The sequence below is a fragment of the Pseudophryne corroboree genome, chromosome 10 (assembly GCF_028390025.1).
Source record: "Pseudophryne corroboree isolate aPseCor3 chromosome 10, aPseCor3.hap2, whole genome shotgun sequence".
Classification (NCBI taxonomy): Eukaryota; Metazoa; Chordata; class Amphibia; order Anura; family Myobatrachidae; genus Pseudophryne; species Pseudophryne corroboree.
Window position 1 is genome coordinate 307,591,965 of NC_086453.1, and position 26,420 is coordinate 307,618,384.

The 26,420-nt window shown below is 43.5% G+C and overlaps 1 long non-coding RNA gene across 1 annotated transcript in view; it reads right to left on the minus strand.

The window, feature by feature from the left end:
- The window catches only part of LOC134965568 (uncharacterized), a 78,836-nt gene extending 62,226 nt beyond the window's left edge, over nt 1-16,610 (minus strand). The window contains exon 1 of the long non-coding RNA XR_010188440.1: nt 16,522-16,610. This is a non-coding gene — a long non-coding RNA (uncharacterized LOC134965568). The remainder of the gene's footprint in view (nt 1-16,521) is intronic.
- Between the last annotated feature and the right edge of the window lie 9,810 nt (nt 16,611-26,420).

The following is a 26,420-nucleotide window of genomic DNA, read 5'->3' on the forward strand; positions in this document are numbered from 1 at the left end:
TACGCTTTGTATCACCGCTTTCCATAAGAGGTACACAGCTGACAACCTCTTATGGAAACTGAGGAACATCATCGCAGAATGGCTTACCCCAATTGGACTCTCCTGGGGATTTGTGACATCGGACAACGCCACTAATATTGTGCGTGCATTACATGTGGGCAAATTCCAGCTCGTCCCATGTTTTGCACATACATTGAATTTGGTGGTGCAGAATTTTTAAAAAAACGACAGGGGCGTGCAAGAGATGCTGTCGGTGGCCTGAAGAATTGTGGGCCACTTTCGGCATTCAGCCACCGCGTGCCGAAGACTGGAGCACCAGCAAACACTCCTGAACCTGCCCCGGCATCAGCTGAAGCAAGAGTTGGTAACGAGGTGGAATTCAACCCTCTATATGCTTCAGAGTTTGTAGGAGCAGCAAAAGGCCATTCAAGCCTATAGATCTACCTACGATATAGGCAAAGGAGGGGGAATGCACCTGACTTAAGCGCAGTGGAGAATGATTTCAATGTTGTGCAAGGTTCTGCAACCCTTTGAACTTGCCACACGTGAAGTCAGTTCAGACACTGCCAGCCTGAGTCAGGTCATTCCCCTCATCAGGCTTTTGCAGAAGAAGCTGGAGAGATTGAAGAAGGAGCTAAAATGGAGCGATTCCGCTAGGCATGTGGGACTTGTGGATGGAGCCCTTAATTCGCTTAACCAGGATTCACGGGTGGTCAATCTGTTGAAATCAGAGCACTACATTTTGGCAACCGTGCTCGATCCTAGGTTTAAAGCCTAAGTTGTATCTCTCTTTCCGGCAGACACAAGTCTGCAGAGGTTCAAAGACCTGCTGGTGAGACACTTGTCAAGTCAAGCGGAAAGTGACCCGTCAACAGCTCCAACTTCACATTCTCCCGCAACTGGGGCTGCGAGGAAAAGGCTAAGAATTCCGAGCCCACCCGCAGTCGGTGATGCAGGGCAGTCTGGAGCGAGTGCTGACATCTGGTCCGGACTGAAGGACCTGCCAACGATTACTGACATGTCGTCTACTGTCACTGCATATGATTCTGTCACCATTGAAAGAATGGTGGAGGATTATATGAGTGACCGCATCCAAGTAGGCACGTCAGGCAGTCCGTACGTATACTGGCAGGAAAAAGAGGTAATTTGGAGGCCCTTGCACAAACTGGCTTTATTTTACCTAAGTTGCCCCCCCCTCCAGTGTGTACTCTGAAAGAATGTTTAGTGCAGCCGCTCACCTTGTCAGCAATCGGCGTACGAGGTTACTTCCAGAAAATGTGGAGAAGATGATGTTCATCAAAATGAATTATAATCAATTCCTCTGTGGAGACATTCACCAGCAATTGCCTCCAGAAAGTACACAGGGACCTGAGATGGTGGATTCCAGTGGGGATGAATTAATAATCTGTGAGGAGGGGGATGTACACAGTGAAAGGGGTGAGGAATCAGATGATGAGGAGGAGGTGGACACCTTGCCTCTGTAGAGCCAGTTTGTGCAAGGAGAGATTGATTGATTGATTGCTTCTTTTTTGGTGGGGGCCCAAACCAACCAGTTATTTCAGCCACAGTCATGTGGCAGACCCTGTCACTGAAATGATGGGTTTGTTAAAGTGTGCATGTCCTGTTTATACAACATAAGGGTGGGTGGGAGGGCCCAAGGACAATTCCATCTTGCACCTTTTTTTTATTTATTTATTTCTTCATCATGTGATGTTTGGGGCTAATTTTTTTAAGTGCCATCCTGTCTAACACTGCAGTGCCACTCCTAGATGGGCCAGGTGTTTGTGCCGGTCACTTGGGTCGCTTAGCTTAGTCATCCAGCGACCTCGGTGCAAATTTTAGGACTAAAAATAATGTTGTGAGGTGTTCAGAATAGACTGGAAATGAGTGGAAATAATGGTTATTGAGGTTAATAGTACTATGGGATCAAAATTACCCCCAAATTCTATAATTTAAGCTGTTTTTGAGGGGTTTTTGAAAAAAAAAAAACACCCGAATCCGACAAAAAATTTTCAGGGAGGTTTTGCCAAAATGCGTCCGAATCCAAAACACGGCCGCGGAACCGATTCCAAAACCAAAACACAAAACCCAAAAAATATCCAGTGCACATCTCTACTAAACACCATTATTATTCTGTGACTTTTTATCACAATTTTTGGGAATGTGGACACATTCAAAAAATTTTGTATAAAGTCCTAGCATTTATTAATACCCTCCTACATACCCATGTCTCCCCTGACCATTTGGCGTGTCTTTGTGCAAATTTCTCTCATTAGGACCTGGGTACATGTAAAAATTATATTATACCGTTCTTGACTATTCTGGTCACTGTATCCAGAAAGGTGCTCCTCACATATTGGGGTTCCAAATCTAAACCCTCAATGTTGGAAGTCCATAGGAAACTGCTGAAAATATTATATTATGACCGCAAAACTGCTTTGACGGATATTGAAACTGTTGTATTAAACATTTTTAAGCATTGGGAATGATATATTAACTCACTCCCGATATCCACTCAATCTCAAATATTCAAAGTTTTTGAGAAGACTGAATGGTTTCTTCTCAGACAGATTTCATCACGTTCCCAACTGTTGTAGATGATTGATTGTTTTTGTGATTCCACCCACCCTCTCTCCTCTTGTACCTTTCCCTCCTTTGTCTTGCCTTTCTTCTTTGTGTATTTTATTTTTCTTATTGATATCTGATTACTGAGAAAGGGGTGACTGGTTCATCTCTTCTCGACTTCAGTTTATGTTTTTTTTTACTGATTATTCTGCATGGGTTTATTGTTTTCTACAATTATTCAATTGTACTGTGCAGGAATATTGTATTCTTTGACCTTTCAGTCTTGTATTTTCACTAGTGATGTGCACCAGAAATTTTTCAGGTTTTGTGTTTTGGTTTTGGATTCGGTTCCGCGGCCGTGTTTTGAATTCGGACGCATTTTGGCAAAACCTCCCTTAAAATGTTTTTGTCGGATTCGGGTGTGTTTTGGATTCGAGGGTTTTTTCAAAAACCCCTCAAAAACAGCTTAAATCATAGAATGTGGGGGTAATTTTGATCCCATAGTATTATAAACATCAATAACCATAATTTCCACTCATTTCCAGTCTATTCTGAACACCTCACACTATTATTTTTAGTCCTAAAATTTGCACCGAGGTCGCTGGATGACTAAGCTATGTGACCCAAGTGGCCGGCACAAACACCTGGCCCATCTAGGAGTGGCACTGCAGTGTCAGACAGGATGGCACTTAAAAAAATTGGCCCCAAACAGCACATGATGCAAAGAAAAGAGAAAAAGAGGTACACTGTGGTCGCTGGATGTCTAAGCTAAGCGACACAAACACCTCAATATCACAGGAACTATTCGTTCTAATCAATGGTATTATTGGTCAAATCACTGGAAGAAAATGACAAAATCACAGGAATTATTTGTTCTAATTAATGGTATTATTTGTCCAAATCACTGGAAGAAAATGACAAAATCACTGGAATTAAATGGCAGTAATGTCGGGAATTATATCAAATGGCAGTACCACTGGACATATACGGAAGTGTCAGACAGGATGGCGCTTAATAAAATAGTCCCCAAATAGCACATGATGCAAAGAAAAGAGAAAATGGCGGAAAACGGGAGCACGTCTAACAGCGCACTGATTATATTGAGAACTAATTATACTGATCACTGATGATACTACGGAGAACTGACACTGAGCAGCGAGAACAGCACTGGACTATTGTACTGTAGTATACTGGTCCCCACAATGCAGCAAAGATACTGAGCACTGATACAGAGAATAGAACTGAGTCTGACACGGAGCTGCAAGATAATGCTATGGCCTACTGTACTGTACTACTATATACTGGTGGTCACCACAATGCAGCACTGTACTACTATATACTGGTCCCCACAATGCAGCACAGATATTGAGCACTGATCCGGAGAATAGAACTAAGTCTGACACAGAGCTGCAAGATACAGCAATGGACAACTGTACTGTACTACTATATATTGGTGGTCACAATGCAGCACTGTACTACTATATACTGGTCCCCACAATGCAGCACAGATATTGAGCACTGATCCGGAGAATAGAACCGAGTCTGACATGGAGCTGCAAGATACAGCAATGGACAACTGTACTGTACTACTATATACTGGTGGTCACAACGTAGCACTGTACTACTATATACTGGTCCCCACAATGCAGTACAGATATTGAGCACTGATCCGGAGAATAGAACTGAGTCTGACACGGAGCTGCAAGATAATGCTATGGCCTACTGTACTGTACTGTACTACTATATACTGGTGGTCACCACAATGCAGCACTGTACTACTATATACTGGTGCCCACAATGCAGCACAGATATTGAGCACTGGTCCGGAGAATAGAACTGAGTCTGACATGGAGCTGCAAGATACAGCAATGGACAACTGTACTGTACTACTATATACTGGTGGTCACAATGCAGCACTGTACTACTATATACTGGTCCCCACAATGCAGTACAGATATTGAGCACTGATCCGGAGTATAGAACTGAGTCTGACACGGAGCTGCAAGATAATGCTATGGCCTACTGTACTGTACTACTATATACTGGTGGTCACCACAATGCAGCACTGTACTACTATATACTGGTCCCTACAATGCAGCACAGATATTGAGCACTGATCCGGAGAATAGAACTGAGTATGACACAGAGCTGCAAGATACAGCAATGGACAGCTGTACTGTACTACTGTATACTGGTGGTCACAATGCAGCACTGTACTACTATATACTGGTCCCCACAATGCAGTACAGATATTCAGCACTGATCCGGAGAATAGAATTGAGTCTGACACAGAACTGCAAGATAATGCTATGGTCTACTGTACTGTACTACTATATACTGGTGGTCACCACAATGCAGCACTGTACTACTATATACTGGTCCCCACAATACAGCACAGATATTGAGCACTGATACGGAGAATAGAACTGAGTCTGACACAGAGCTGCAAGATACAGCAATGGACAGCTGTACTGTACTACTATATACTGGTGGTAACAATGCAGCACTGTACTACGATATACTGGTCCCCACAATGCATTACAGATATTGAGCACTGATCCAGAGAATAGAACTGAGTCTGACACGGAGCTGCAAGATAATGCTATGGCCTACTGTACTGTACTACTATATACTGGTGGTCACCACAATGCAGCACTGTACTACTATATACTGTTCCCCACAATGCAGCACACTGAGCACAGATATTGAGCTTTACAGGCAGAGAACGTAGCCACGTCCTCTCCATTCAATCGAAAATGCATGAGTGAAAATGGTGGTGACGCGCGGCTCTTTATATGGAATCCAAATCTCGCAAGAATCCGACAGTGGGATGATGATGTTTTCCCCCGTTCGGGTTTTGCGTCTTAGGTGGGAAGAACCGAGGCTGCCTCGGACCCGTATAAACCACGTGAAGTTCGGGGGGTTCGGATCTCGATGAACCGAACCCGCTCATCTCTAATTTTCACACAGATTGTCTTTCTGTGACTGTAATATTTTTCTATTGATAAAACTTCAATAAAAATGCATACCGCTAAGAAATTGGCATACCACCCAACCACCTAGCAACTGCACCTCTGCAACTGCCGAGCAAATCCACTGCTTGGCTTCTCCCTTTTGCCAGGGGCCAGGACTGCTAGGAGTGCAACACTGATGTCACATCATGCTCCATTTCCTACTTCCAAGAAGAGTCTGTGTACCTCCTGCAGCACCTGCCAGCTCATATGGACTAAGAAGGCAGAGGTTAGGGCAGCTGCCAATGAACTGGGGGAGACTGAGAGACAAATAAAGAATGGGGAGACTGAGAGATGCAGAATAAAGGAGGAGGCTGAGAGACACAGAAGGAAGGGGGTCTGAGATACACAGAGTGAAGGGTTGGAGGCTGAGAGACACAAAGTGGGGTGATGTTGAAAGGTGCAGGTGGGAGATTATGATGTGGCAGAAAGATGCAGGGGGAGATTATGAAGTTGTAAAGAGACAGGGGAAGACATTATGGTGTGGCTGAGAGATGCATGTGGGAGATGATGGTGTGGCAGATAGATGCTGGAAGGAGATGATGGTGTGGTTGAGAGACACAGGGAGGAGATGATGGTGTGGCAGAGAGATGCAGGCGGGAAATGGTGGTGTGGCAGAAAGCCACAGGGAAGGGATGAGGGTGTGGCTGAGAGATGCTGGTGGAAGATGATGGTGTGGCAGAGAGATGCAGGGATGAAATGATGGTGTGGCTGAGAGATGCAGGGGGAGATGATGGTGTGGCTGAGAGACTATGATGATGTGGCTGAGAGATGACGCAGGTGGGAAATTATGGTGTGGCAGAGAGATGCAGGGAGGATATAATGGTGTGGCTCAGAGATGCAGTAAGGAGATGATGATGTGGCAGAAAGATGCAGGGGAAGATGTTGGTGTGGCAGAGAGATGCAAGGAAGAGATGATGGTGTGGCTTAGAGATGACACAGGGAGTAGATGATGGTGTGCCTGGGAGACACAGGGAGGAGATGATGGTGTGGCTGAGAGATGCAGATGGGAGATGATGGTGTGGCTGAAAGTTGCAGGTGAGAGATGATTGTGTGACTGAGAAATGACAGGGAGGAGATAATGGTGTGGCTGACAGATGGCACAGGGAGGAGATGATGGTGTGGCTGCGAGATGACAGAGGGAGGAGATGATGATGTGGCTGAGAGATGACATGGGGATATGATGGTGATGCTGAGAGATACAGCTAGGAGATGATGGTGTGGCTGAGAGATGCAGGAAGGAGATGATGGTGTGGTAGAGAGATGCAGGGGAAGATATTGGTGTGGCAGAGATGCAAGGAAGAGATGATGGTGTGGCTGAGAAATGACACATGGAGTAGATAATGGTGTGGCATAGAGACACAGGGAGGAGATGATGGTGTGGCTGAGAGAAGCAGATAAGAGATGATGGTGTGGCTGAAAGATGCAGGTGAGAGATAATTGTGTGGCTGAGAAATTACAGGGAAGAGATGCTGGTGTGGCTGAGAGATGACAGAGGGAGGACATGATGGTGTGGCTGAGAGACACAGCTAGGAGATGATGGTGTGCTGATGATGATGCAGGGAAGAGATGATGGTGTAGCTGAGAGATAATGCATGTAGATGATGGTGTGGCTGACAGATAATACATGGAGCAGATGATGGTGTCTTAGAGATGATGCAGGGAGGAGCTGATGGTGTAGATGATAGATGATACAGGGAGGAGATGATTTTGTGGCTGATAGATGATGCAGGAGGAGATGATAGTGTGCCTGAGAGATGATGCAGGGAGGAGATGATGGCATGGCTGAGAGATGATACAGGGAGGAGAAGATGGTATGACTGAGAGACAACGCTGGGAGGAGATGATGGTGTGGCTGAGAGATGCAGGTTGGAGATGATGGTGTGGCTAAGAGATGATGCAGGTGGGGGAGGTGACACAGGAAGCACAAGTCTTGTTGAACCTCTGTTGTATGTATTCCTACACAAACAAGCATCCTCCAGACCATGTGACATCCTACATGAATAGTGAACACTGACTGTAGATGCTGTCTGCCCATGGAGGATACATTTCTTCATAGGTTTTTCGTTGCAAGTAACCATCACATACTGTAGGTATGGTGAATATGGAATCAAAAGAAATGCTCCCAGTGTGACGTTTTCAGTGGTCATGCCCCTTGTGGTATGTGTCTATGCCCATACCACTAAGAAGTTTTGTCTACTGGCACCACTGCATGGAACAAACCGTCAGTATAATTGGGCTGATAGCCAGAACAGTTAACGCTTGAGTAACCATCGTGGATTCATTATTCAGTTATTGAAAGCTAGGAAAAAGGACAAGGTTTTTCTGTTTGCTTATAACATTATTCAATCTCTTAGAATGTAATAATAAAAGTGGACAATAGTGATGTGGAGAATTGATAACTTTGTTACATCACAATATAAAAATTATTCCTACACAATAATATCTTGTATTATGCCACTAAAGCATGTCGTCCTCACCAACATGTCTCACTGCCATGACAGAGATGACACAGACCAGGAGAGGAGAGGTCCAGAAGCTACGGTACGGCTTGGGTGCTGTGGGATGTGGCCACTGTAGGTGGTGGTGCTGCTGCACGCTTTCATTGTATACATGGCTATGGTTACACATTGCTGTGGAGCAGAAGTGCATACATCATTGAGGATGCTCTCAGTTTCGCACCTCGTAGAGTTGCCAGATCATCCCATTAATAAGGGACACATATGACAGGCAGGGGCGTAGCCAGAACTTTTTGGGCCCCATAGCAACATTTTGAAGGGCCCCGTTCCAATGCTTCTAGAGAGACACTTCTCTGCAGAAGATGTCAATTTTATTCCCCATAATAGTGCCCTAGTTAATTTTCTGAATCATAGTAGAGCCTTATTTTATGTTATGCCCTATAGTAGCGCCCTAGCTTCTTTTATGAATCGCAGTAGTACTTAAGTTCACCCTAAGTCACATTTCAGAGCTGCCAGTACACATTATGCCGCAGAGTAACCCCAATTCACATTATGATATATAGTGCTCCCCATTCATATTGTGCCTCATTACAGTGTCTGGTTCATATTATATAACATTGAAATGCCGTCCAGTTCATTTTATACCACACTACAATGAGCAGGTCCAGGGGCATAGCTAGATATATTGCAGGCCACAAGGAAAAAGTTTGAAAGGACCCCTACGTACCACCCAATGGCAAAAAATGTATATAAACTCTAAAAAATAGAAGCGCTTGTAATTTTGTTTAAGAAATGCTCATACCTAAAAAAGAAAACTGTTAGTTATAATGAATACAGCTCTTTTGGGTGCTATGTGGAGGTATTATATAGGTTTGTTTTATTTGCTGGGGGTTCCGTATTGGTGATCCAGGTTATTGCTGGCCAGTGATTAGCTGTCCCTAGCTCTCCCTACCTTCTGTGAGCCGCCAAACGCGGCTCACTAGTGGCGTCCCGGCTCTGGTTCCCTCCTGCAATGAGTTGCGGTGTCCGTTCGTTTTGTGATCGGCGCTTGGTGATGACGTCAGATCCCGCTTCCGCTTCTCCTACCTCCGTCTCTCTCCAACGCGTTTCGGGCTTCCCGCCCTTTGTCAAGGATTGAGATTAGTTCAAAATACTTGCTATTTATTGCTAAAAAACTTTATTGTTCTCTAATTAAAAAACAGGAAGTGGTCATACGGGAAGTTGTTATTCCGGCGGCAACCACATGCTCCATGTTATCCTATTCTATAGGTTATTAATCATATAATATTTTAAAACAAAAGTATAGGTATGGCATTTAAGTTGATAAAATTAAATAAATGAAGATTAAACATTAGTATCAGTTATAAGAGTTTGGTATTAGTTCTAAAAATTAGTTGAAATGGTGTTTGCATATACTAAAATAAAAAACATGATTTTTAAGTTTATACAGGTATCACTTATTATGTCACTAAAAAAGAATTGATATCTATTTCTACATTCAAGCCCTGTGGTTGCATCGTTTGCATTAAGAAAATCCATTTTGTTTCTTTTCTTCTTAAGTCCAAACATATATCTCCTCCTCTCCAGTTGTTCCAGATTTTTTGTATCCCCATAAATTTCAAAGTAGAGGGATTTCGTTGATGGTGATCTTTATAGTGTTTTGATACACTATGGGTTTCCAAACCTCTTTGTATATTATATAAGTGTTCGGAAATCCTAATTTTCAGTTTTCTTTTGGTTTGTCCGATGTATTGATATCCGCAGGGGCACTCTAATAGGTAGATCACTACTTCAGTGTCGCAGGAGATTTTCTCTTTCACTGTGTATGTATTATTTGTATGTAGGTACTTTCATCTGACAAAAGATTGTTGACCTCTTGTTGGTATTGTTCTCTATTTAGTATGACCAACCCTCCTCCTTTGTCCGCCGGTTTCAGGACTATTGATTTGTCCCCTTTAAGCTCTTTTAGTGCTTGGCTTTCTTCCTTTGAGAGATTGTATTTCTTTTTTGTCTTTGCTGTTATATCATTAATATCCTTCTCTACTAATTTTTGGAATGTTTCTATGTGTGGACCTTTTATGTAAGAGGGAAAGAATGTGGATGGGGGTTTAAATTGACTGTGTTGATATGTGTCTGTTGTTCCAGTTGAGGAAAGTATTCTACAAAAACATTGGCCAATTTTACTTCTAGACAAACAATTGGTACCCCACATTAAAGAGAAACCTCAAATCATATACAGGTTGAGTATCCCATATCCAAATATTCCGAAATACGGAATATTCCGAAATACGGACTTTTTTGAGTGAGAGTGAGATAGTGAAACCTTTGTTTTCTGATGGCTCAATGTACACAAACTTTGTTTAATACACAAAGTTATTAAAAATGTTGTATTAAATGACCTTCAGGCTTTGTGTATAAGGTGTATATGAAACATAAATGAATTGTGTTAATGTACACACACTTTGTTTAATGCACAAAGTTATAAAAAATATTGGCTAAAATTACCTTCAGGCTGTGTGTATAAGGTGTATATGTAACATAAATGCATTCTGTGCTTAGATTTAGGTCCCATCACCATGATATCTCATTATGGTATGCAATTATTCCAAAATACGGAAAAATCCCATATCCAAAATACCTCTGGTCCCAAGCATTTTGGATAAGGGAGACTCAACCTGTATAAGAAAGCTAAAAACATAAAGCAACATCTAGTTACAAGTCATCTACAAGACGAATTCCCTCACAGGACAGAAAACAAAGGGCATTATTACTGCTTGAACTGTAAAGCCTGCAAAAATATGGGAAATAAATCTACCAAACCAATTACAGAATTTAAATCAAATATGACAAATAATACATACACAGTGAAAGAGAAAATCTCTTGCGACACTGAAGGAGTGATCTACCTATTAGAGTGCCCCTGCGGATATCAATACATCGGACAAACCAAAAGAAAACTGAAAATTAGGATTTCCGAACACTTATATAATATACAAAGAGGTTTGGAAACCCATAGTGTATCAAAACACTATAAAGATCACCATCAACGAAATCCCTCTACGTTGAAATTTATGGGGATACAAAAAATCTGGAACAACTGGAGAGGAGGAGATATATGTTTGGACTTAAGAAGAAAAGAAACAAAATGGATTTTCTTAATGCAAACGATGCAACCACAGGGCTTGAATGTAGAAATAGATATCAATTCTTTTTTAGTGACATAATAAGTGATACCTGTATAAACTTAAAAATCATATTTTTTATTTTAGTATATGTAAACACCATTTAAACTAATTTTTAGAACTAATACCAAACTCTTATAACTGATACTAATGTTTAATCTTCATTTATTTAATTTTATCAACTTAAATGCCATACCTATACTTTTGTTTTAAAATATTACATGATTAATAACCTATAGAATAGGATAACATGGAGCATGTGGTTGCCGCCGGAATAACAACTTCCCGTATGACCACTTCCTGTTTTTTAATTAGAGAACAATAAAGTTTTTTAGCAATAAATAGCAAGTATTTTGAACTAATCTCAATCCTTGACAAAGGGCGGGAAGCCCGAAACGCGTTGGAGAGAGACGGAGGTAGGAGAAGCGGAAGCGGGATCTGACGTCATCACCAAGCGCCGATCACAAAACGAACGGACACCGCAACTCATTGCAGGAGGGAACCAGAGCCGGGACGCCACTAGTGAGCCGCGTTTGGCGGCTCACAGAAGGTAGGGAGAGCTAGGGACAGCTAATCACTGGCCAGCAATAACCTGGATCACCAATACGGGACCCCCAGCAAATAAAACAAACCTATATAATACCTCCACATAGCACCCAAAAGAGCTGTATTCATTATAACTAACAGTTTTCTTTTTTAGTTATGAGCATTTCTTAAACAAAATTACAAGCGCTTCTATTTTTTAGAGTTAGTATTGTTTATTGTTACAGAAGCTGCTAAATCTCACACAAGCGCAGTGAAAGTTATATTTTAAAAAATGTATATAGCACATGTAACTTTGACAGGGAAGGTGGGCTCCTCTCAGCTCTGGGCCCCATAGCAGCTGCACTCCCTGCACCTATGGTAGCTATGCCCTTGATGACAGGTAGTCAGCCAGTCACAGAACCTGTGTAATTCATATATGTCCCTTATTAATGGGATGTTCTGGCAACCCAATTCGCTGGAATGTGTGGTAATACCTCTCTGTACTACAGAGGCCCTGGGCCTGGTTATCAGGAGCTGATTTAGAGGTGAGGGCACCCCTAGGCAGTGGGCACAACAGGCATCATTGTAGGATAGACTATTTAATAGAATAATAAAAAAGCCACTATGATATGTTTTTATTATATGTATACTTATTTACTAAGTAGGACAGATTACAAGGGCAGTATGTGCTTGTCCTACCCGCTTACACTCCAATCAAGATGGCTTCTGGTACAGTACAGTGGAAATATTTTGCAGTTACTGGTACATTTCGGGCTGACAATACCAATACAAGCATCCAAGTGCCACCCCTAGGTACGTGCCTCACATGCCTAATGGGAAATTCACCACTGCTGGGTATTCGTTACTTGCCCCCCCCCCCTCTATCAGCAATTACCATAGTCACTTATACCCCTTTCTCACCGCCTGAGGCATGTCGCACACGCGAGCCTGACACAAGTGCTTCCCAGGTGAGACCCGCCTCAGGTCCCTCGCCACCGCTGTCCTCAACCTGGCATATTGCCAGGTTGGTGATGTCAGCGGTGACAGGGGTGGTGCTTAGCAATCACATGATCTCCAAATACCGCCCGTCCTCACAGAGTGAACAAAAACAGGTTGCATCGTCCCGGCTTCCTGTTCACACAGTACAGTGAGCCAAGTGGAACATGTGTTCAACCATGCTCGCTACCCGAGTTGGATTACCAGGTCACTCGACCCGGATTATTCCAACTGGGCCCTTTCAGACCGCACAGCAACACGGGTTATGCGTGCTCATGTGCCAATAACCCCTGTTCAAAGCTGGCGGTCTGAAAGGGGTATTACAGTATTTTATGGCTGCTGATTGAACTGGTAAGAGTATTTTACTGTTATTTAGTATGTATGATAAAATAGTAACAAAAACTGTGAACTAAAATAAATTGTCACATGCAAGAAAGCTGGCATACAAAAGACTTTTCTCAAAGTGGATACATGACAATGCAATTCTATACTGAAAACAAGGAATGCTTAATACAATTATTGATTATCTAGTACATCCTGAAAGCATCATCACTCAGGACTGTCAATTTTTGTAGTTACAACATTTTGCTTTTTGTGTAAAGGTTACAATGACAATCTTCAGTATAAAACGCCTGCTTTAGAAATCTTACAGAAGAACCTAAAAATTGGGACCAAGGAAGATTTAGAAGTATGATATTCACGAGAGGCGTGCATAGGAAAAAAAATATATATTTGCCTAAGTATAGAATTATATGCATTTTGAGATGCAACTTTACATGAATGCTTAGTTTGTTCATGGGGCATAATCTAGGGCCTAATTCAGACCTGATCGCAGCAGCAAATTTGTTAAGTAATGGGCAAAACCATGGGGGTCATTCCGAGTTGTTCGCTCGCAAGTGAATTTTAGCAGATTTGCTCATGCTAAGCCGCCGCCTACTGGGAGTGAATCTTAGCATCTTAAAATTGCGAACGATGTATTCGCAATATTGCGATTACACACCTCGTAGCAGTTTCTGAGTAGCTTCAGACTTACTCGGCATCTGCGATCATTTCACTGCTTGTCGTTCCTGGTTTGACGTCACAAACACACCCAGCGTTCGCCCAGACACTCCCCCGTTTCTCCAGCCACTCCTGCGGTTTTTCCGGAAACAGTAGCGTTTTCTCCCACACGCCCATAAAACGGCCTGTTTCCGCCCAGTAACACCCATTTCCTGTCAATCACATTACGATCGCCAGAACGATGAAAATGCCGTGAGTAAAAATCCTAAGTGAATAGCAAATTTACTTGGCGCAGTCGCAGTGCGGACATTGCGCATGCGCATTAAGCGGAAAATCGCTGCGATGCGAAGATTTTTACCGAGCGAACAACTCGGAATGACCCCCCATGTGCACTGCAGGTGGGGCAGATATAACATTTGCAGAGAGAATTAGATTTGGGTGGGTTATATTGTTTCTGTGCAGGGTAAATACTGGCTGCTTTATTTTTTCACTGCAATTTAGATTTCAGTTTGAACACACCCCACCCAAATATAACTCACTCTGCACATGTTATATCTGCCCCACCTGCAGTGCATATGGTTTTGCCCATTAGCTAACAAATTTGCTGCTGCGATCAGATCTGAATTAGGCCCACAGTTTACTAGACATTGTTATCATTGCATGCCTGGAGTGTGTGTTTCTTTATCTCAAGGCTAAATCACTGCTAGACTAAGCACTACTGGCTTGGTCACATGGGCAGGCTTACTCAGAGCCGGCCATAGGCATAGGCAAACTAGGCAATTGCCTAGGGCATTTGATATGCCTATGGGCATCAGCAGCTTCTGTTGATTAAAATGATATGCAACATGCCTATATTCTGTGTGTAGCATTTCATATGCAGATACAGACACAGTCTCACACAGTATATAGGCATGCTGCATATCATTTAAATCAGCAGAAGCAGCTTGTGCATCCTAGCCACATATCAATGCAAATAAGATGCATTTCATAAAAAAAGGTGCCCGACGTTAGCATTGATGCAAGAATTATGAGGACACATCTGTATCCAATGTGAGAGGTCACAGTGTTAGCGGCAGTGTGAATGCTGTATGCATGTGAGTTGGTTGGTTATGCAGTAGTGTTCGGAATATGTGTAAGGAGCATTATGTGTGTCATGTAAAAATGCATTAATAACGTGCAACATATGTGTAAGGGGCACTATGTGTGTCATTATGTGTATAGGGGCACTAATAATGTGCAGCAAATGTGTAGGGGGCACAATGTGTATCATTATGTGTATAAGGGCATTAATAATGTGTGGCATATGTGTAAGGGACATTATGTGTAAAAGGGCATTAATAAAGGTTGTCATAATGTGTAAGGCGCATAATGCTTATAAGAACATTAATAATGTGTCTCATATGTGTAAGGGACATTACGGTGGAGAATTATGTGTATAAATGCATTACTAATGTGTGGCATTATGTGTATAAGGTGCTCTACTATGTGGCATTGCGTATAGAAAGAGCACTACTGTGTCGTGTAAAGTGAATAAAGGGCAATAGGGTGTGGTGTAATGTGAATAAGGAGCAATTCAGTGTGATGTAATGTGAATAAGGGACTCTACTGTGAGGAGTAATGTTTATAAGGTAAAGTAATACTACTGTGGGATGTAATATGAATTATGGACACTATCGAATGATCAAATGTGAATAAAGTTGCAGTACTGTGTGGCGTAATTTGATTTGGGGTTACTATTGTGTGGCCATGTCCCTTGCCAGCAAAAACACACCCCTTTTTGGGCTGTGCGCCAAATGTGCGAACTGTTCCTATTTAAAATATAGGGGGTACAAACACCAAAATAAGGACTGCTATGGATGAGGGGTGATGGTGCTGAGAAAGAGGTGCAAGGTCAGAGGCTGAACCAGCAGTGGTGCTAGGGGTCACCAGCCAAAATCTTGCCTAGGGCATCATATTGGTTAGGGCCGGCTCTGGGCTTACTATAATATTCCTTTAAACCAGGACACATGAATTACACAGGTACGTACACTCTGTTAAGGATGTTACTCAGTACTACTTGTTTATGGAAATACCATAACACTGATACATTTCAGCAGGGCTGGACTGGGGCACAGGGGAAACCCCCAGTGGGCCCCACGGCCTAAGGGCCCACCCCCTCCTCTAGGGATCAGGTTCTAGACTGCGCATATGAATTATGGATTATATGGGCTCGGCATGAAATGCCAACGGATGGGATCCTGGTTGTCATGATACTGACAGCGGGATACAATCCACCGTAATACTGGCAGGGTGGCGAGTGCTAGATAGACCCTTGCAGGCTTTCTGTGCTCGCCACGATGCGAGCCCACAAAGACACCCACAGAGGGAGTATGGCCTGTGTCGCTAGTATTCCGGCGGCGGCATTTCACCGTTAATCGGGATCCCGGCATTGGCATTGTGACCGCTGGGATCCTGACTAGCGGTATTTTAGTATTTTACCCGTACATATGTTACGTTATGCTGCACAGGACTATGGTATATTCTCTACAGTGCATTGCCGTTATTAATCTGGTACATTATCATGCATGTACTTGCAGAGCAGTATTTGCTATAGAATATATATATATATATATATATATATATATATATATATATACACACACACACATGGAACGAAGAGAGGCGGCACTCCAAGGCTTTTAGCAGGGGAATAAAACTTTAGTGGTCAAAGATCAACATTTCTGGGAATAGCACCCCATCATCAGGATAACACGTGCAGTGCAAAGAACAAACATTTGTACTTACAGGAGCCTCTGTTCCCTTTCCACGCCGTCCCTGGACATCGCAGCTCACTTCCGGCTTCCAGGCCGTGACGTCACCAGAAGTGACGCTGCCGCAAGACCAGCATCGGAGGAGGAACTAGGAGAAGCCACAATTAGTTACCTTAGAAACCAATACAACAAGTGACATAATACGGTGTCAGGAAACAATCCTGACACAAGTGCATATCCACAAAGCCTAAATATAGTAAACATCAGCAATAAGACACGATATGGTGCAGTATTAAAAATAAAACAATGGGAATAATATACAATAAAAGCATTGCAATGTATGACAACACCAGACGTAAAAAGAATAAGTAAGCAGCATCAATTGTACATTTAGCAACCCGTACACTACATCATCATAGTATACAAATGTATATAGGATGCCCTCTCTAAATAACAAAACATGAACATCATATAATAAAAAAACAAAAAAACAAACATAACTGAATAGCAGCAAAAGAAACTATCACAGGAAGGATGCCAAGCTAAGTGATTCATTTAAACCCTTAGAGCTGACTGTATCAAGGGTAAAAATCCACCTAGCCTCTAATTGCAAAAGCTTATTGGCTCTATCACACCCTCTAAGTGTTTTAGCTACCTGCACAATCATTCTATACCAGAGCATAGCCATGCTGTGCCGAGCCTGTGCAAAATGCCGCGCAACAGCCTGGTCGCTAGTACCTGAGATAAGAGCTGGTCTGATAGCTGTTCTATGCTGGGCAATCCTCTCTTTAAATTGCCTCTCTGTCTTGCCCACATAGTGTAAACCACATGGGCAAGACGGGGAGGTACACAACAAATCTGGAAGAGCGTGTTAAAGGAACCCTGATGACATATTCCTTTCCTGTATATGGATGCATAAAGGGTGGTTGCTATCGGTGTACTGGATGCTCTACATGTAGTGCACTTATTGTTGGTAACAAATTTATGCATCCATACACAGGAAAGGAATATGTCATCAGGGTTCCTTTAACACGCTCTTCCAGATTTGTTGTGTACCTCCCGTCTTGCCCATGTGGTTTACACTATGTGGGCAAGACAGAGAGGCAATTTAAAGAGAGGATTGCCCAGCATAGCACAGCTATCAGAGCAGCTCTTATCTCAGGTACCAGCGACTAGGCTGTTGCGCGGCATTTTGCACAGGCTTGGCACAGCATGGCTATGCTCTGGTATAGAATGATTGTGCAGGTAGCTAAAACACTTAGAGGATGTGATAGAGCCAAGAAGCTTTTGCAATTAGAGGCTAGGTGGATTTTTACCCTTGATACAGTCAGCGCTAAGGGTTTAAATGAATCACTTAGCTTGGCATCCTTCCTGTGATAGTTTCTTTTGCTGCTATTAAGTTATGTTTTGTTTTTTTATATGATGTTCATGTTTTGTTATTTAGAGAGGGCATCTTATATACATTTGTGGATAATGATGATGTACGGATTGCTAAATGTACAAGTGATGCTACTTATTTATACTTTTTACGTCTGGTGTTGTCATACATTTCAATGCTTTTATTGTATATTATTCCCATTGTATTATTTTTAATACTGCACCATATCATGTCTTATTGCTGATGTTTACTATATTTATGCTTTGTGGATATGCACTTGTGTCAGGATTGTTTCCTGACACCGTATTATGTCACTTGTTGTATTGGTTTCTAAGGTAACTAATTGTGCCTTCTCCTAGTTCCTCCTCCAATGCTGGTCTTGCGGTAGCATCACTTCTGGTGACGTCACGGACCGGAAGACGGAAGTGAGCTGCGATGTTCCGAGATGGCGGTGGGTGTGGAACGGGAAAGGAGGCTCCTGTAAGTACAAATGTTTGTTCTTTGCACTGCACGTGTTATCCTGATGATGGGGTGCTATTCCCCGAAATGTTGATCTTTGACCACTAAAGTTTTTCACCTGCTAAAAGCCTTGGAGTGCCGCCTCTCTTCTGTCCATGTGTACATGTGAGTGATATATACCCTAGGAGAGCACCAGGGCAAGGTAATATTTTATGTGGGATTTGCTGTCAATTACTGAGTGCCGGGTTGGATCCAAATATATATATATGTGTTTAATTTCTATGAGATCCGGCACTCACTAATAAAAGAATTTCTGTCCCCGTTGCCTTCCGGAAAATGCAGCAAAGCTGCCAAGTATATGCAGAATTTCGGCGGCACTCAGGAAAATAAATCACACAGATGCAGCCACTTAGAGCAAGCTGCGTCTGTGTGATTTATTTTCCTGAGTGCCGCCGAAATTCTGCATATATATGTGTATATATAGAAAAATTCCAAGAATAACCACCAGAGGGATTAGACCCAGAGAAACCAGCACACCACTTGAATGCAAAAAAATGTTTTACTGTTCACAAAAGGAACATAAAGTTTTAAAAAAGTAGCAAGCATATGGCACACATGATGATAGCAGCATATAAAGTGAGTCAATACTCAACATTCCGACAGCTGTTTCGACTATCTTCTTCATGGGAATGAGTAAAGTGTCATAGTGCTGAACACTGCCCACCGCAGTGTCAATTTTCAAAGTGACATGTGCACATGTCACTTTGAAAATTGACACTGCGGTGGGCAGTGTTCAGCACTATGACACTTTACTCATTCCCATGAAGAAGATAGTCGAAACAGCTGTCGGAATGTTGAGTATTCATTGATTCACTTTATATGCTGCTATCATCATATGCTTGCTACTTTTTTAAAACTTTATGTTCCTTTTGTGAACAGTAAAACATTTTTTTGCATTCAAGTGGTGTGCTGGTTTCTCTGGGTCTAATCCCTCTGGTGGTTATTCTTGGAATTTTTCAATATTACTATACTGACCGAGCACCTGCATTTAATTCAAATGAAGGTGAGAAGCGGCTTCTTATGTGGATTTGTCTATGTGTATATATATATATATATATTAGTGACGTGCACCGGAAATTTTTAAGGTTTTGTGTTTTGGTTTTGGATTCGGTTCCGCGGCCGTGTTTTGGATTCGGACGCGTTTTGGCAAAACCTCCTTGAAAATTTTTTGTCGGATTCGGGTGTGTTTTGGATTTGGGTGTTTTTTTACAAAAAACCCTCAAAAACAGCTTAAATCATAGAATTTGGGGGTCATTTTGATCCCATAGTATTATTAACCTCAATAACCATAATTTCCACTCATTTCCAGTCTATTCTGAACACCTCACACCTCACAATATTATTTTTTGTACTAAAATTTGCACCGAGGTCGCTGGATGACTAAGCTAAGCGACCCAAGTGGCCAACACAAACACCTGGCCCATCTAGGAGTGGCACTGCAGTGTCAGACAGGATGGCACTTCCAAAAAATAGTCCCCAAACAGCACATGATGCAAAGAAAAAAAGAGGCGCAATGAGGTAGCTGTGTGTCTAAGCTAAGCGACCCAAGTGGCCGACACAAAGACCTGGCCCATCTAGGAGTGGCACTGCAGTGTCAGACAGGATGGCACTTCAAAAAAATAGTCCCCAAACAGCACATGATGCAAAGAAAAAAAGAGGCACAATGAGGTAGCTGTGTGACTAAGCTAAGCAACACAAGTGGCCGACACAAACACCTGGCCCATCTAGGAGTGGCACTGCAGTGTCAGACAGGATGGCAGATTTAAAAAATAGTCCCCAAACAGCACATGATGCAAAGAAAAAAAGAGGTGCACCAAGGTCGCTGGATGGCTAAGCTAAGCGACACAAATGGCCGACACAAACACCTGGCCCATCTAGGAGTGGCACTGCAGTGTCAGGCAGGATGGCACTTCAAAAAAATAGTCCCCAAACAGCACATGATGCAAAGAAAAATGAAAGAAAAAAGAGGTGCAAGATGGAATTGTCCTTGGGCCCTCCCACCCACCCTTATGTTGTATAAACAGGACATGCACACTTTAACGAACCCATCATTTCAGCGACAGGGTCTGCCACACGACTGTGACTGAAATGACTGGTTGGTTTGGGCCCCCACCAAAAAAGAAGCAATCAATCTCTCCTTGCACAAACTGGCTCTACAGAGGCAAGATGTCCACCTCCTCCTCATCGTTCGATTCCTCACCCCTTTCACTGTGTACATCCCCCTCCTCACAGATTATTAATCCGTCCCCACTGGAATCCACCATCTCAGGTCCCTGTGTACTTTCTGGAGGCAATTGCTGGTGAATGTCTCCACGGAGGAATTGATTATAATTCATTTTGATGAACATCATCTTCTCCACATTTTCTGGAAGTAACCTCGTACGCCGATTGCTGACAAGGTGAGCCGCTGCACTAAACACTCTTTCGGAGTACACACTGGAGGGGGGGGGGGCAACTTAGGTAAAATAAAGCCAGTTTCTGCAAGGGCCTCCAAATTGCCTCTTTTTCCTGCCAGTATACGTACGGACTGTCTGACGTGCCTACTTGGATGCGGTCACTCATATAATCCTCCACCATTCTTTCAATGGTGACAGAATCATATGCAGTGACAGTAGACGACATGTCAGTAATTGTTGACAGGTCCTTCAGTCCGGACCAGATGTCAGCACTCGCTCCAGACTGCCCTGCATCACCGCCAGCGGGTGGGCTCGGAATTCTTAGCCTTTTCCTGGCAGCCCCAGTTGCGGGAGAATGTGAAGGAGGAGCAGTTGACGGGTCACGTTCCGCTTGACTTGACAATTTTCTCACCAGCAGGTCTTTGAACCTCTGCAGACTTGTGTCTGCCGGAAAGAGAGATACAACGTAGGCTTTAAATCTAGGATCAAGCACGGTGGCCAAAATGGAGTGCTCTGATTTCAACAGATTGACCACCCGTGAATCCTGGTTAAGCGAATTAAGGGCTCCATCCACAAGTCCCACATGCCTAGCGAAATCGCTCTGTTTTAACTCCTCCTTCAATGTCTCCAGCTTCTTCTGCAAAAGCCTGATGAGGGGAATGACCTGACTCAGGCTGGCAGTGTCTGAACTGACTTCACATGTGGCAAGATCAAAGGGTTAAAGAACCTTGCACAACGTTGAAATCATTCTCCACTGCGCTTGAGTCAGGTGCATTCCTCCTCCTTTGCCTATATCGTAGGCAGATGTATAGGCTTGAATGGCCTTTTGCTGCTCCTCCATCCTCTGAAGCATATAGAGGGTTGAATTCCACCTCGTTACCACCTCTTGCTTCAGATAATGGCAGGGCAGGTTCAGGAGTGTTTGCTGGTGCTCCAGTCTTCGGCACGCGGTGGCTGAATGCCGAAAGTGGCCCGCAATTCTTCGGGCCACCGACAGCATCTTTTGCACGCCCCTGTCGTTTTTTTAAATAATTCTGCACCACGAAATTCAATGTATGTGCAAAACATGGGACGTGCTGGAATTTGCCCAGATGTAATGCACGCACAATATTGGTGGCGTTGTCCGATGTCACAAATCCCCGGGAGAGTCCAATTGGGGTAAGCCATTCTGCGATGATGTTCTTCAGTTTCCGTAAGAGGTTGTCAGCTGTGTGCCTCTTATGGAAAGCGGTGATACAAAGTGTAGCCTGCCTAGGAAAGAGTTGGAGTTTGCGAGATGCTGCTAATGGTGCCGCCGCTGCTGTTCTTGCTGCGGGAGGCAATACATCTACCCAGTGGGCTGTCACAGTCATATAGTCCTGAGTCTGCCCTGCTCCACTTGTCCACATGTCCGTGGTTAAGTGGACATTGGGTACAACTGCATTTTTTAGGACACTGGTGACTCTTTTTCTGACGTCTGTGTACATTTTTGGTATCGCCTGCCTAGAAAAATGGAACCTAGATGGTATTTGGTACCGGGGACACAGTACCTCAATCAAGTCTCTAGTTGCCTGTGAATTAACGGTGGATACCGGAAACACGTTTCTCACCACCCAGGCTGCCAAGGCCTTAGTTATCCGCTTTGCAGCAGGATGACTGCTGTGATATTTCATCTTCCTCACAAAGGACTGTTGGACAGTCAATTGCTTACTGGAAGTAGTACAAGTGGTCTTCCGACTTCCCCTCTGGGATGACGATCGACTCCCAGCAGCAACAACAGCAGCGCCAGCAGCAGTAGGCGTTACACTCAAGGATGCATCGGAGGAATCCCAGGCAGGAGAGGACTCGTCAGACTTGACAGTAACATGGCCTGCAGGACTATTGGCTTTCTTGTCTAAGGAGGAAATTGACACTGAATGAGTTGGTGGTGTGGTTTGCAGGAGCTTGGTTACAAGAGGAAGGGATTTAGTGGTCAGTGGACTGCTTCCGCTGTCATCCAAAGTTTTTGAACTTGTCACTGACTTCTGATAAATGCGGTCCAGGTGACGTATAAGGGAGGATGTTCCTAGGTGGTTAACGTCCTTACCCCTACTTATTACAGCTTGACAAAGGCAACACACGGCTTGACACCAGTTATCCGCATTTCTGTTGAAATAATTCCACACCGAAGAGGTGATTTTTTTTGTATTTTGACCAGGCATGTCAATGGCCATATTCGTCCCACGGACAACAGGTGTCTCTCCGGGTGCCGGACTTAAACAAACCACCTCACCATCAGAATCCTCCTTGTCAATTTCCTCCCCAGCGCCAGCAACACCTATATCCTCATCCTGGTGTACTTCAACAGTGACATCTTCAATTTGACTATCAGGAACAGGACTGCGGGTGCTCCTTCCAGCACTTGCAGGGGGCGTGCAAATGGTGGAAGGCGCAACCTCTTCCCGTTTACTGTTGGGAAGGTCAGGCATCGCAACCGACACAATTGGACTCTCCTTGGGGATTTGTGATTTAGAAGAACGCACAGTTCTTTGCTGTGCTTTTGCTATCTTAACTCTTTTAAGTTTTCTAGCAGGAGGATGAGTGCTTCCATCCTCAGGTGAAGCTGAACCACTAGCCTTGAACATAGTAGAGATGAGCGCCTGAAATTTTTCGGGTTTTGTGTTTTGGTTTTGGGTTCGGTTCCGCGGCCGTGTTTTGGGTTCGAACGCGTTTTGGCAAAACCTCACCGAATTATTTTTGTCGGATTCGGGTGTGTTTTGGATTCGGGTGTTTTTTTCCAAAAACACTAAAAAACAGCTTAAATCATAGAATTTGGGGGTCATTTTGATCCCAAAGTATTATTAACCTCAAAAACCATAATTTACACTCATTTTCAGTCTATTCTGAATACCTCACACCTCACAATATTATTTTTAGTCCTAAAATTTGCACCGAGGTCGCTGTGTGAGTAAGATAAGCGACCCTAGTGGCCGACACAAACACCGGGCCCATCTAGGAGTGGCACTGCAGTGTCACGCAGGATGTCCCTTCCAAAAAACCCTCCCCAAACAGCACATGACGCAAAGAAAAAAAGAGACGCAATGAGGTAGCTGTGTGAGTAAGATTAGCGACCCTAGTGGCCGACACAAACACCGGGCCCATCTAGGAGTGGCACTGCAGTGTCACGTAGGATGTCCCTTCCAAAAAACCCTCCCCAAACAGCACATGACGCAAAGAAAAAAAGAGGCGCAATGAGGTAGCTGTGTGAGTAAGATTAGCGACCGTAGTGGCCGACACAAACACCGGGCCCATTTAGGAGTGGCACTGCAGTGTCACGTAGGATGTCCCTTCCAAAAAACCCTCCCCAAACAGCACATGACGCAAAGAAAAAGAGATAGTATACTCGTAACTAGTATGTATGTATAAAGAAAGAAAAAAAAACCACGGTTAGGTGGTATATACAATTATGGACGGGCTGCCGAGTGCCGACACAGAGGTAGCTACAGCCGTGAACTACCGCACTGTACTGTGTCTGCTGCTAATATATAGACTGGTTGATAAAGAGATAGTATACTCGTAACTAGTATGTATGTATAAAGAAAGAAAAAAAAACCACGGTTAGGTCACTGGTATATACAATTATGGACGGGCTGCCGAGTGCCGACACAGAGGTAGCCACAGCCGTGAACTACCGCACTGTACTGTGTCTGCTGCTAATATATAGACTGGTTGATAAAGAGATAGTATACTCGTAACTAGTATGTATGTATAAAGAAAGAAAAAAAAACCACGGTTAGGTCACTGGTATATACAATTATGGACGGGCTGCCGAGTGCCGACACAGAGGTAGCCACAGCCGTGAACTACCGCACTGTACTGTGTCTGCTGCTAATATATAGACTGGTTGATAAAGAGATAGTATACTCGTAACTAGTATGTATGTATAAAGAAAGAAAAAAAAACCACGGTTAGGTGGTATATACAATTATGGACGGGCTGCCGAGTGCCGACACAGAGGTAGCCACAGCCGTGAACTACCGCACTGTACTGTGTCTGCTGCTAACATATAGACTGGTTGATAAAGAGATAGTATACTCGTAACTAGTATGTATGTATAAAGAAAGAAAAAAAAACCACGGTTAGGTCACTGGTATATACAATTATGGACGGGCTGCCGAGTGCCGACACAGAGGTAGCCACAGCCGTGAACTACCGCACTGTACTGTGTCTGCTGCTAATATATAGACTGGTTGATAAAGAGATAGTATACTCGTAACTAGTATGTATGTATAAAGAAAGAAAAAAAAACCACGGTTAGGTCACTGGTATATACAATTATGGACGGGCTGCCGAGTGCCGACACAGAGGTAGCCACAGCCGTGAACTACCGCACTGTACTGTGTCTGCTGCTAATATATAGACTGGTTGATAAAGAGATAGTATACTCGTAACTAGTATGTATGTATAAAGAAAGAAAAAAAAACCACGGTTAGGTCACTGGTATATACAATTATGGACGGGCTGCCGAGTGCCGACACAGAGGTAGCCACAGCCGTGAACTACCGCACTGTACTGTGTCTGCTGCTAATATATAGACTGGTTGATAAAGAGATAGTATACTACTAATATTATATACTGGTGGTCAGGTCACTGGTCACTAGTCACACTGGCAGTGGCGCTCCTGCAGCAAAAGTGTGCACTGTTTAATTTTAATATAATATTATGTACTCCTGGCTCCTGCTATAACCTATAACTGGCACTGCAGTAGTGCTCCCCAGTCTCCCCCACAATTATAAGCTGTGTGAGCTGAGCAGTCAGACAGATATATAATATATATAGATGATGCAGCACACTGGCCTGAGCCTGAGCAGTGCACACAGATATGGTATGTATGTGACTGAGTCACTGTGTGCTGTGTATCGCTTTTTTCAGGCAGAGAACGGATTATAAATAAAAGTGGTGGTCACTGGTCACTATCAGCAAAACTCTGCACTGTACACTACTGAGTACTCCTAATGCTCCCCAAAATTAGTAAATCAAGTGTCTAAACGGAGAGGACGCCAGCCACGTCCTCTCCCTATCAATCTCAATGCACGTGTGAAAATGGCGGCGACGCGCGGCTCCTTATATAGAATCCGAGTCTCGCGATAGAATCCGAGCCTCGCGAGAATCCGACAGCGTCATGATGACGTTCGGGCGCGCTCGGGTTAACCGAGCAAGGCGGGAAGATCCGAGTCGCTCGGACTCGTGAAAAAAAACATGAAGTTCTGGCGGGTTCGGATTCAGAGAAACCGAACCCGCTCCAGGGCCTCAGCCGTTCCTTTCCACTCCGTGTCGTAAATGGCACATTGGCAAGTTTACGCTTCTCCTCAGACGATTTTGATTTAGATTTTTGGGTCATTTTACTGAGCTTTATTTTTTGGGATTTTACATGCTCTCTACTATGACATTGGGCATCGACCTTGGCAGACGACGTTGATGGCATTTCATCGTCTCGGCCATGACTAGTGGCAGCAGCTTCAGCACGAGGTGGAAGTGGATCTTGATCTTTCCCTATTTTACCCTCCACATTTTTGTTCTCCATTTTTTAATGTGTGGAATTATTTGCCAGTAATATATCAATAGCAATGGCCTACTACTATATATACTGCTCACAACTGAAATGCACCACAGGTATGGATG